Genomic DNA, 12,286 nt, shown 5'->3' with positions numbered 1-12,286 from the left:
CCCTACCCCAAAAATAATCCCTAGTCAAGATCGTCAGCTGAAGAGTAAGGTGCCAAAGGCCAGATTTATACTTCATGCAACGCGTTTGCATGAAACATCCATTAAATTCCGAGGATACCTTGCCACAATATCATCGAAACGGATGTTTAATGATTACATTCATCATTTCGGGGATACCCCCATTCCAGCAAGCATCGGTGCAAGACAGAAACAAAATCCCTGGATGGGACATCAGCTCATCGCAAGGTGAACACAAGCACACACATACACTAATGTCATTGTAGCTTCACCAAAACCCAAAACCTTCATGTCTTTGGATGGAAAACTGAGCACATTGTGGAAACCCACCAGGAAAACATGCAAACTCCAGGCAGGGATCACAAGGGACGTGACTCCCTGCGAGACAGCAGCGGTATCCCTCTGCCACCGTGCTACCCCATTTGTGTAACTATTAACAGTATTCATTATTTAAACAAATTTAAAGATTTATGTGTAAAATTTAACATATTTTAATGCATTTCATCATGAAAGTGATGTCAAGTATAAATCTAAGAATTCTAAATGTGCAGAGAGCTGGAATATTATAAGTTTAATGTGTTCTGTGTGGCGATGCTGCTTGCTGCTGCTTTCATGTCAGGAGGAAGCCCGAGAAGCGCATAGTGATTTAACAACTGGGTCGGTTTTAAGATGTTTACGATGGTCTACTTTAATGATGAAGTAAACTATGAGGTTAAAGTGGACATTTTGAGTTTAAAGCCAAAATTTCCACTTTAATCACAAAATAGACATTTTCATTATGTCCTTATTTTTTTTCCCTCTGTGGCTCAAATATGCTGCCGTACATTCTGATGGTATTGTGAAGGTACAAAAAAAAAAAATGCACAGAAGATGGTATGTGAGACTTTTAAAATGTATATTGTGTCATTATTTTGGAGATCATGCGATGCTTGAATATCAAAGCAACATGAATACATTTGTATGTTGGCATTGTGCTTCACCACATCGAACCATTCATCAAACATCAAAGCACGCACATCGATCCTGGAGGATCCTAAAAGCGGCTGGAGTAGCAAAAAATTCAGGCTGGAATTCAGGGTTTGAATGTGGAGAGTTATATCGATATTCCAGAAGAAGATGACATGACTGTATTTGGATAAATGTATATTGTTGTACATGGATAAATATAAGATATCCCCTGAAAATAAGGCCTAGTGCATCTTTTGGAACAAAAATTAATTTAAGACCCGGTCTTATTTTCAGGGAAACACGGTATATACATTTTAGGTCATTGTTCCTAGCAGAGTTGTGGCAGGGTTGCGCTTCTCTGACTAGAAGCATCCAGCAGCCTGTGAGTGCTTTCTGTGTTTAACTATTTGAATTTTCTTTATAGAGTAGTGTGAATTTACAGTACACTTAATTTGACTGCATTCAAAACCTCCACACTAAGTAAGAGTAATGAAAAGGCAATGGTATTGCATTTAGGGGTCGTGATTTAAGGAACATTTAATTCAGTTCAGTTTATTTTTGAGTAGTGCTTTTTATTGATTGCATGCACAGATGCTATGACAAGGTCTCAGCTAAAATGCAAGTATACATTTTATAAATTACCGAGTACAGAGTTAGTACACAGACACAGATTTCTTTAAACATACAGGATAACTAAGCTTTTTAAAACAAATTAAAATATGGGCAGTTGACACACAGGAGAGGAAAATAAACTCCAGTCAGTAGTGGCCCTGGAGAACATAAACTTCAGAGAGTTCTGTGATAATTTGTAAGTGAGACAGAGTCAAAGAAAGTCTGAATTAGTCACTAGCCTAGATATTTAGACCAACTAGCTGCCTACCCCCTCCTGGGCATCCTATAATAGAGTGTGTGCTGGATTGTCCAGACTGATTAAAGAATCTTTCACTCAATTTATTCCAATTCTCCCAATGTCTGAAATGACTTTTCCATAGGCGTGAGAACAGCTTGTCAGTAGAGCAGTGGTGCCAGGTGCCACATCAAGAGACCAAGAACAGAAACTGAATGGAGGAGGGTTAGGAATATTATTTTTGTGCAAATGTGTAACACAGCTGCATTATTCATAATTAATGAGCAGCTCTGTTAAGGGTATGCTAAAATAAAGCAATGTATTTTTAGCCTGTATTTAAAAACTGAGAATAAAGGAGCATCTCTTACATTAACAGGCAAATCATTCCATAGCTTTGGGGCTGTGTAAGTAAAAGCTCGATTTCCCAATCATAATGCACACTCTGATTTGCAAGCAGTGCTAAGTTTAGTTAACTAAACAGGGCATTAGGTATTTAATGCTTTATATGTTTAGAGCTGATTTCAAAATCCTTCTTTAAACTTAAAGGATAACTTCAGTATTTTTCAAGTCGAAGTTATCTGTTCACAAACATGCTATATATGCAATTCAAGACAGTTGTTGGAGTATTGATCCATGTCTTGTGATTACACACACATTGTAAATGTATGTATGTAATTTTTGAAACAAACAAATACCAGTATTATGAGATCAGGCCACTTTAAAAGAACTCCAGCCATATGCATTAGCTCAGCACTTAGTCTTCTTGTTCAACTTTTCAAACCCCCCCCATCCACCTCCCCAAATTACTGTGAAAATTCCCACAAACAAATAGAAAATGTATCATTACCATGAGAAATATAGTACCAGGAATATGTGATAAAATGATCAGATCCCTCACAAACATACTCAAAAGCTTTCTCGGCTTGAAAAAAGGATACATTTGCTACATTTTTAAGTTTCCTCCTTGCCCACATACCCTCCATTGTAAAGCACCAGAGCGGGCACAAGGTTTTTTAAATTTAAAGAAACTGCTTAATATTAGAACACAATTTCGTGCAGCAATTGCATATATCATGTATGAAGAAAAAACTAGCTTGAAAAATACCAACCTTTTCCTTTAACTTGGAGCCAGTGTATGGATTTGAGAACTGGAATTATGCATGTATTCATACTTTCACATTGCAGTATTCAGTCCCACTGGAAATGAATCCCACATGGATTAATTTCTGAGTTTCCTGTTTAATTAGAAAAAGTCTTAATTTTTCAACATTTTAAGATGGACAATATATGTACAAAACACACTAAGTTTCCATAATACCTACATTGCATGCTGATTCAGTAAAACTGATGATGAGTTAAAAAGTGACAGAATATTTTCGTAGTTGGCATCATTTCCACAAATGAATAACAAATACATTTGTTTTTTCTGCATTTAGAGACACTTACAGTAGTTCTCTACCATTAACTCACTGACACACTATTTTTTTCAGGATTTGGTCTAAAAGAAAGGTATTGGTATTAGTTGGGTTTTATCTGCATATGAGTGAAAGTTAATGTTATGTTTTCTAATTCAATTTTCTAATGGAAGTATGTAAAGGGAAAACAATAAAGACCTAAATAATGAGCCCTGTTGGACATCATATTTAACTACTGAGTAAAATGGAGTATTGTCAGCATATTTCTGTACATACTGAATTCAGTTTGATAAATACTGTATAAGCTGAACCAGGCAAGGACAGTTCCTCAGAGCCGAGTGAAATTTTCCAGACCATGTAGTAAAATAAATTTAAACTTATCGTTTGACACTACTGACCCTTTCTAATAAGTAATTACCGCAGAATTTCTGTCATCAGAGGATATTAAAATGTTGTTCACAAAACTGTTTAGTGCTGTTTCTGTATTGTGATTGGTATGGAATCCAGACTGAAATTTCTGAAGTAAATTATGATGTGTAAAGTGAGATTTAAGCTTTTTAAATATTTTAGCAAGAAAGGGTAAATGTGAAAAGGGTTATCACAAACTGGATGGACCATAAATCAATGGTTAGGATACCTTCTCTGTAAACCCCATTTAATGCTGGATATAAAATTAAATGAAATAATAAAGTTAAAGCCACTGCCATGAATTATATTAAGATTGTAGTGTATTTTTATAACATGAAAAAGGTTTGTTTTAGTTTTGTGTTCAACATTTCTTGCCTCGCATTTCCTGTCATCCTACATTTCGTTGTAGACACAAAACACACATGAAATGTATGTATTCCAAATAACGATATATTATTTACCCTATACATCTCCAGGCACCTCACACCCAAAAAAAGAGACTTGAGCTGGGAGAACTTTCAGCTCGACTTCAGCTCTGTTGGTGGGGGATGAGATAGCAGACTGCTTGCTGCTTGTGCTGATTGACATATTTGCAAAACAATGACGCTGATGAAGAGGAGTGAAGGAATTTAAGGTGGCCCGTTATTCTGACACTTTTTTTCGTAGGCTTCAGGGATTCTAGTGTTAAAGCTAAGACACATAACTACCAGTACCCACTAGGGGTGCAAAGCACGGTTTTCTCTTTAGCTGAGTCTTTTAAGGGAATCTGCTACTAGCCCTCTGTCATGTCCAAAGTGGAAAAACATTATGCCTATCCCAGGTACTGTAAAAGGTCATCAACTTGTAGCACTCTGCACGGTGAGGTGCAATATTGACAATACCTTGTATTTACTGGTGTACAAAGCAAAAAATATAAAGTGGTACTGCAGGATTTCATTTCTGTTGCACACCAAGCTAGTGTATGTTCATCTATTTGTGTCAGTGTCCAGGTTTTTTATAGCTTGTATGTTTTGCCGCCCAGTAATAAAAAATTGAAAATTAGGTAGAACCATGCCACCTTCTGATTTAGGTCGTTGTAGTAGGGTCTTCTTTTGGATGCGTGGATATTTCGATGTCCAAATAAATTAGGTTATGATTGAATCTAATTTCTTAAAAAATGATTTGTTAATGTATTTGGAGATGCTTAGAAATAGAAACAGAAGCCTAGGGAGGATATTCATCTTAATAGTGCGAATTCTCCCTGCTAAAGTAAGATAGAGGGTAGACCATCTATGCACCTCTTGTTTAATTTTGCCCATACAAACAGCAAAATTTTGTTTTGTATATTTACTTGTGATGTTTACCCCTAGATATATTTAAACTGATCTGCAATGATGAAAGGGAAGTTGTCAAATCTAATGTCATTTGCTAGAGAATTCACTGGAAAAAGCACACTTTTGTTCAAATTAATTTTGAGTCCAGATATCTTTTGAATTTCTACTAGTACAGTTACGGCTGCAGGCACTGATTTTTGTGGGTCTGATATATACAGTACCATATCTGCATATGGTGATATTTTCTGCTCAAGTCCTTCTCTGAAAATCCCGTTTATCTCTGATGCATTTCAAAAGTGAACAGCCAATGGTTCAATGGCAATTGCAAATAGCAGTGTTGAGAAAGGGCATCCTTGTCTTGTACCGTGTACAAGTCTGAGACACTGCTGTTAATGCAAACTGAAGCTTCTGGACTGGTATGCAGTAGTTTGATCCATGCACATATGTTTGGGCCAAACCCAAATTTATGCAAAGTGGTGAACAGGGAATCCCATTCAGCCTTATCAAATCCTTTTTCTGCATCCAAAAATAATAAGATCTCTGCAGTGTTGGACTTTATGGGTGAATATATTACATTAAATAGGTGTCGAAGATTGGAAGCCAAATGTCTACCTTTAATAAATCCAGTTTGGTGTTGTGATATTACTGAAGGGAGCACTTGCTCAATCCTTCTAGCTAGGACTTTAGAGAGTATCTTAACACCATTTTTCAGAAGCGAGGTTGGTCTGTATGATATAAATTGTAATAAGTCCTTATTTTTCTTAGGAAAATGGTAATTAATGCTTTGTGAAAAGTTTGAAGTAGAATGAATTTTGTTGTGTCTGGCTTTTATAAATGTTGGCAATAAAAGGAGAGCTAACTTGAAATTTTTTTTTTATAATTTATCTAGCTGTGGTATCCATAATGTATCAAAAATGCATTAGATTTGTTCTGTGCTCTTTAAAGTGAGTAGAATATAAGGACTTATAGTAGTCTCTAAATGTGTGCATTATATTTTTATAGCCAATGATTCTATCTCTATCTGTGGGGGTGATTACTGATATTGCATTGTAAACTTTTCTGATTGTGGATTTCTTAAGCTAAGGTCTTATTAACCTTCTCTCCATGTTCATAATAATGATGCCACAACTTAAAAATGAGTTCTGTTTCTTGTGTTGTGAAAAGTTTGAGTTCTGATTGCAAAGCCTGTCTTTTCCTAAATAGTTCCTCATTTGGAGACCTGGCATGTTCTTGATCTATTCTAGTAATTCCATTGATTAACTGTGAGGCCTTTTTGGCTTCCGATTTATTTTTGTGGGAGAGATATGAGATAACCTCTGAGGATGCGTTTGTCTCTTAAAAAAAAAAAAAAAAAAAAAAAAAAAAATCAATTTGCTTGGATATAAATTCTATACAGTTCTCTTTAGCTAATAATAGGGGGTTAACATTCCAGCTGTGAGATGAGTATGTGGGGCATAGTGATGTGAGCTCCATGAACAGAGGAGCATGGAGATAACAGCGTCGTATTTGCAAGATTTGATCGCAGGCAAGAAATTAATATCTATAAAGAAATAGAGTGACAGTGATGTACTGGTGAAAAGCAATATGCTCTTAAGTATGGATTTAGAAATCTCCATGGGTCTGATACTTTATGATCAATTAAAAACTGTTTGTTTTTACTGTGTTAAATATTGTCGCCCCTGTAGCTGAAGACCAATCCAGGTCTGGATTTATAACACAATTAAAGTCTCTGGTCATTATAATTTTGTGAGTGTTCAAGTTAGGAATCGATGCAAGTACATCCAAATAGGGTGCATAGATATTTGTCAAAATCACTTTATGCTTAAATAAATTACCCGTCACCATCACATATTGCCCTTCAGGATCAGATACTACATCTGATACTGCAAATTAAATTATTAAGATACCCATGCCTCTAGTTTTCTTTGTATAGCTGGAGTGGAATATTTGGCCAGTCTAGTCTCTTTGCATCCAAAACTGATCCTTGCTGATTAAGTGAGCCTCTTGTGAAAATATTATCTTGGCATTTAGACCTGTTAGGTGAAAGAATACTTTCTTCCTCTTTAATTCGTGATTGAGACCTTTGACATTCCAGCTCACAAAGTTCATTGTTTGGTCATAGAGACATTGCTTGTGAACTTTTGTTTTCATTTATAACCTTAAATTGAGGTTGTACATTATTGCATATGATAGCTTTAACCTTAATTTCCAATATTGCCAAGAGATATGGCTATGAAACCTATTGTTGTGTTGGCATTTACAGTTGTGGGGATGAAAAGGATAGATCAGAAATAGCTTGCTCTCTTTCTTTCCTCCCCCAGATCCCCCACACCCTCATATTATGTGCTCCATTCCGATGAAATGCTTTTGTGCTTTTTCATTGAACTTTAGCATATTGTTATGTTGGCACTTACAATTTTAAGGATTAAAAGGATAGATTAGAAATATCTTGCTGTTTTTCTCCAAACCCCCCCCCCCCCGCCCTTTTTTCCTCCCCACATGAGGCTTGACCACATTTCACAAAGTCCCAGTCCTCTGACTTACTTAGAGACAGAGCACGTCCATAATGAAACAAGCTCACCAGCAGCAGTGTATAAGGATTAAAATAGAGATACTGTATCTAGTGGCAATACAGTCCACACACATAAACATAAAATATTTTCTTAATCCTGAAAGAGTAGACCCAGGGAATGATGTTAAACAGTATCCATGGATAAGCAGATAACTTATAATAATGTAATAAACCAAGAGTATGATGTTAAACAGTCCCCTTCGGGGCAGGTGGGAGGCACACATACAGTATATTAAAAATAGCTCCCCCTTCTTTTAACCTAATGGCCAGTCTCTCATGTGGTACTTTATCATTTGGTTTCTGATAGTCAAGGTAATATATGCACCACTTTGATCATATTCTTTTCTTGCTTCCTCATAGAGTTCCAGTGGGTTAATAAAGCATGACCTCCCTCATCTAAAACCATGCTTGACTATTCCTGTTCCTGCAATGTGTTGCTCATTCTTTTACTTAGTAATTCCTTCCATTAATTTGCCTGTGATACATATTAAGCTTACTGGACTACAGTTGCTTGGATCTGCCCAATCACCCATTTTTATATAACAGTATTATTATACAATAGGTCAAACTCTGTTATAGGGAATACCAAAGTAGCAAAATTTTCAGAATAACCAATATTTTTGTTGGCCTAATTAAACATTCATACAACATCATGTTAAACGAATTTTGTTTTTATGAAATTTAGTATAATGAATTTTTTTCAAAAATGGCAAACGATGATAATAATGCGATGCAAAAAATACTTAATGCCACACCTTCATTTTTCGATAAGTCTCGAGAACCCTGCGACAGGCTGTCTCTCTTGTTAGACCAAAAGAAAGTGATAGTCTGTTGTGAAATTTCTGGACTCGTGTTCAGGAGTGTAGGCACAACATCATACATGTAGTTGAATCCTGAGTCGGTGCTTCATCTAGAGGCCGCGTGGGTAGTTGTGTCGTGTGCGGATACTGTACTGTTCGAGTTTTATAGCGGATCGCAAAGTTTCCTTGAGATGAACAGTTTATGCTGAATGGAAAATTAACAATCCTGAAAAGTTGGTTCTGGAATGAAGAAAAATGACGTGGCAGAAGCATTCGGAATCGCATCTTCATCTAATGTCTCATTTTCATTCTGTATTTTCATACCTGTATTTCTATAAAAAAAAAAAAAGTAAGTTACATCTAACGTCTCATTTTCAAATAACACATTTTTTGCACTTTAAGAAGCACTGTTTTTTATGTGGTTATTGTCAAGCTTGGATCACAGAATTGCACAAGAAATAGGAAGGTGAGTCCAGGTTTTCAAGGAAAATTCAAGTACTTTATTACTGCATAGAGAAGGTAGGTACAGTCTAAAACTTCATTCAAAATAGGTGTTCAAAATTTTCCCTACCGAAGTTTAACTTGACAGTTTTTGCCTTTGCATTTCCACTCTTCCAAATCACTGATAATTGTATTATATTATGGTCGCAATTCTATCCTGATTATTACATAATACTAAATCTAGACAGGTTTCCCCCTGTATTGGTGTTTTAACATAGTGTTAAAAAACAATCACTGATTACATCTGAAAACTCCTGCACTTTTACTGCACTATTTGCAAGGTTAGTCCAGTTAATATTTGGAAAATTAAAGTCCCCCGTGACACTAATATCCCCCTGCAAATTTGCCTTTTTAATATTATTAAAAGTTGCGTATTGAAATTACTGGCTGCATTGAGAATAACACTCTTAAAATGAGGTGTCTATCTTTAATAGTTTTACAGACAATTGTAGGCATCCTGACTAAGAGGTGGCTCATCATCCAAGTACAGACATGCATTTAAATTCTGTTTTACATTGATATCACCCACTTTTTTTCTGTTCTGTCTACCCACCCTTGCTAAAATTGTGTACCCCTCTGTGTTATACCCACACAAGATTTTGTTATTGCCCTTATAATTATACTCGGCTACATACATTTTCAGCAGACTTGTTTTATTTTTGATACTTCTAGCCTTAAGGCAATCTATTTTTAATATGCTACTTATTTTATTTTTGCACTTAAACTTTGGATTAGAAATTACCTTAATATTCATGTTTATTTTTAAACTTCTCCTTCATTCATGTACATTTGTAAACCTGTTTATTCCTAAACTTCCTGACCACCACCTATTCCCTAGTTTAACCCTTTGAACCCTGCCCTCCTCAGCATTTTGGCTTTATAACCCTAGCCTCAACAATTTTAAAATCCAAACATTTTGATTTGTAAAAGTAATATTTTAATGTATGATGATAAGCCCCAGTGCTGTAATGTCATATTGATGCTATAGAACTAGCTGTGTCACTTTTAGTCTCAGTTTTCATCTCTTTCTACTGTCCATTATAATGCCAAAACTGTACCTTTGAATAGTATGTATCAAAGCAGTTTTTAGTGTCAGAATGAAAAAACAGTAACACTTCACATGATTTTCACCATTTTCTGATCAATCGCTCCGTGTCACCCTGTCCCTGCTGTGCTCTCGCTTCTTGTGTTAAGCATCAGTCTCCCTTGGGTGCGGCGCGACATGCTCTGGAAATGGTTATAGATGGGGAATTTAAGTGGGGCAATACACCTATCTTGCACAGTAATGCTGATATCCTAAGGTGAGCTCATGAAGGTAAGAAACCTCCTTTAGAGCAAAAGTGCAAAAAACGTCTTTGCCTTCTTGTACTTCTCTGTGCACGCTAAAGCATTTGTTTTGTATCTCTCGTAGTATCTCCCATGATAAGGTACAATTGAAATCCTGTCAGTTTTCTTTTTTAATACCTATGAGAAAAAGCAAAATTGACCTAAAGCTGAAAAAGCAGCAAGTGGATAAGTTGACAATGATATACTGTATTTATTACGTGCATAGTGTAATACAGTAAAGGCCAGCATTCTGGCCAGCCAGGTTATGAGATGTGAACTGGTCCTTCAGGAATATACCTCTATGGCAGTGGACTGCAAAATTTATGGAGTAGATTAACAGTAGCATAATTTAACAGACGTGTTGGTTGTTATTTAGACCAGCAGGGTTATGATAGTAGTGGTGTAGGCCGTTTTTTTTCTGTTTTTCAGGTATGTATCACTATGTGGCTGGCTCGAAAACCAGCATGCAAAGGGTTAATCAATCCTCAACTAACTAACTTATATACTTCCCCAATACAGGCACCATTTGTTATAAGATGAGTCACAGTGCACCATACATTCAAATCCTTCTTTCCTTCACCAAGATTTGACTCACACGTTAAGCCTTATAATTTCTTCAGTTTTACCTGGACTGGTGCGTGGCACAGGCAGAGCTTTGGAGAAGACTACCTTGTCAGTTCTGTTGTTCATCCTGGCACATACTGTAACCGTTTATATTTGGATTGCAGAGCTGACAACCTACCCTTATGTATGCCATTTATTCCATCATGCATAATGTCAACTGGATCCTCCACTGCTCTGCCCAAGAGGAGGTCTTCCACCTGTGTACCTGAGACATAAGAGAGTTTGACACTTCCAGTTCTGGAGTTGATGCCCTAGACCAGGGGTAGGCAATGTCGGTCCTGGAGTGCCACAGTATGTGCAGGTTTTTGTTCCAACCCAGTTCCTTAACGAGAACTCAATTATTGCTGATGAAGCACATATTGCTTAAGTGACATTTTAATGCTTCATTTTAGTGGTCTCGCTTGTTAAGGTTCTCCAACCTTAATTGCTTATTTCAATCTTAAACTGCTGCATTCAGTGTTTTAATTGCTCCTTATTAGCAATAAGATGTAAAAGACAAAGCAGCCAGCAGTTCTCCAGCTAGCTTTTTTCCAATTACATCTGTGTGTGTTCATCATGCACGGTTTGATTTAATAAAACACTTAATAGAAAAATGTGACAGACTGAAAATGATCTGTTTTAGGCTTCAAATCATTTGGATGATATCCTTGGAAAGGAAAAAAATCTACGATATAAAAGCCTTACATTGCACAGACTAACAAGCCATAAAATTAAATAAGGTCTGAGATTGGCAATGATTGGTTTCTAATTAAGCAATTGGGTTGGAATGAAAACCTGTAGCCACTGCGGCTCACCAGGACCGACATTGCCTACCCCTGTTTTACATCTTATTGCTAATAAGGAGCAATTAAAACACTGAATGCAGCAGTTTAAGATTGAAATAAGCAATTAAGGTTGGAGAACCTTAACAAGCGAGACCACTAAAATGAAGCATTAAAATGTCACTTAAGCAATATGTGCTTCATCAGCAATAATTGAGTTCTCGTTAAGGAACTGGGTTGGAACAAAAACCTGCACATACTGTGGCACTCCAGGACCGAAATTGCCTACCCCTGCCCTAGACAGTACGCATCCATTGCCTGGTGACTGCGACCCACCTATCTCTACTTGTTCTGTGTGATGTGTCCTCCTGTGCCTCCTTAGTGCACACTATCTCTCTAAAGGACACCTGGAACAGGTGCACCAATTCCCTACTACAATGCAGGCCTGCCGCCAACCCCTCCTTCAGTTCAGCTACCCTGAGCTCGAGGTGGTAGATCAACTGGCTCCACCTTCAGACATAGCTTTCAAGGATGTCTGGCTCCTCCATGCTGTTATACAAGTCCAAAGTCCAAAAGGACTTTACACTGGTGTAATTTTTAAAATTTGGGATTAGCTTACAAAACTGTCCAACCTTTATTAAATTTAAAAGATTTAACTTAAATAATTAAAATTATTCACTTGATAGATTACAAATGTACTACTTATTTTGCTCCTTTTGCCCTCTTAAGCTCTTGTAATAATCTCCTCCTCGA

General features: G+C 36.7%; 1 protein-coding gene across 2 annotated transcripts in view; it reads left to right on the top strand.

The window, feature by feature from the left end:
- LOC114650326 (SR-related and CTD-associated factor 4-like) overlaps positions 1-12,286 on the top strand; it is a 381,518-nt gene that overhangs the window by 97,967 nt on the left and 271,265 nt on the right. The gene's annotated exons all lie outside the window — the stretch shown is intronic.

This window comes from Erpetoichthys calabaricus, chromosome 4 (genome assembly GCF_900747795.2).
Source record: "Erpetoichthys calabaricus chromosome 4, fErpCal1.3, whole genome shotgun sequence".
NCBI classification, from domain to species: domain Eukaryota; kingdom Metazoa; phylum Chordata; class Cladistia; order Polypteriformes; family Polypteridae; genus Erpetoichthys; species Erpetoichthys calabaricus.
The sequence above is the reverse complement of the archived record's forward strand: the minus strand, read 5'-3'. Positions and strand labels throughout refer to the sequence as shown.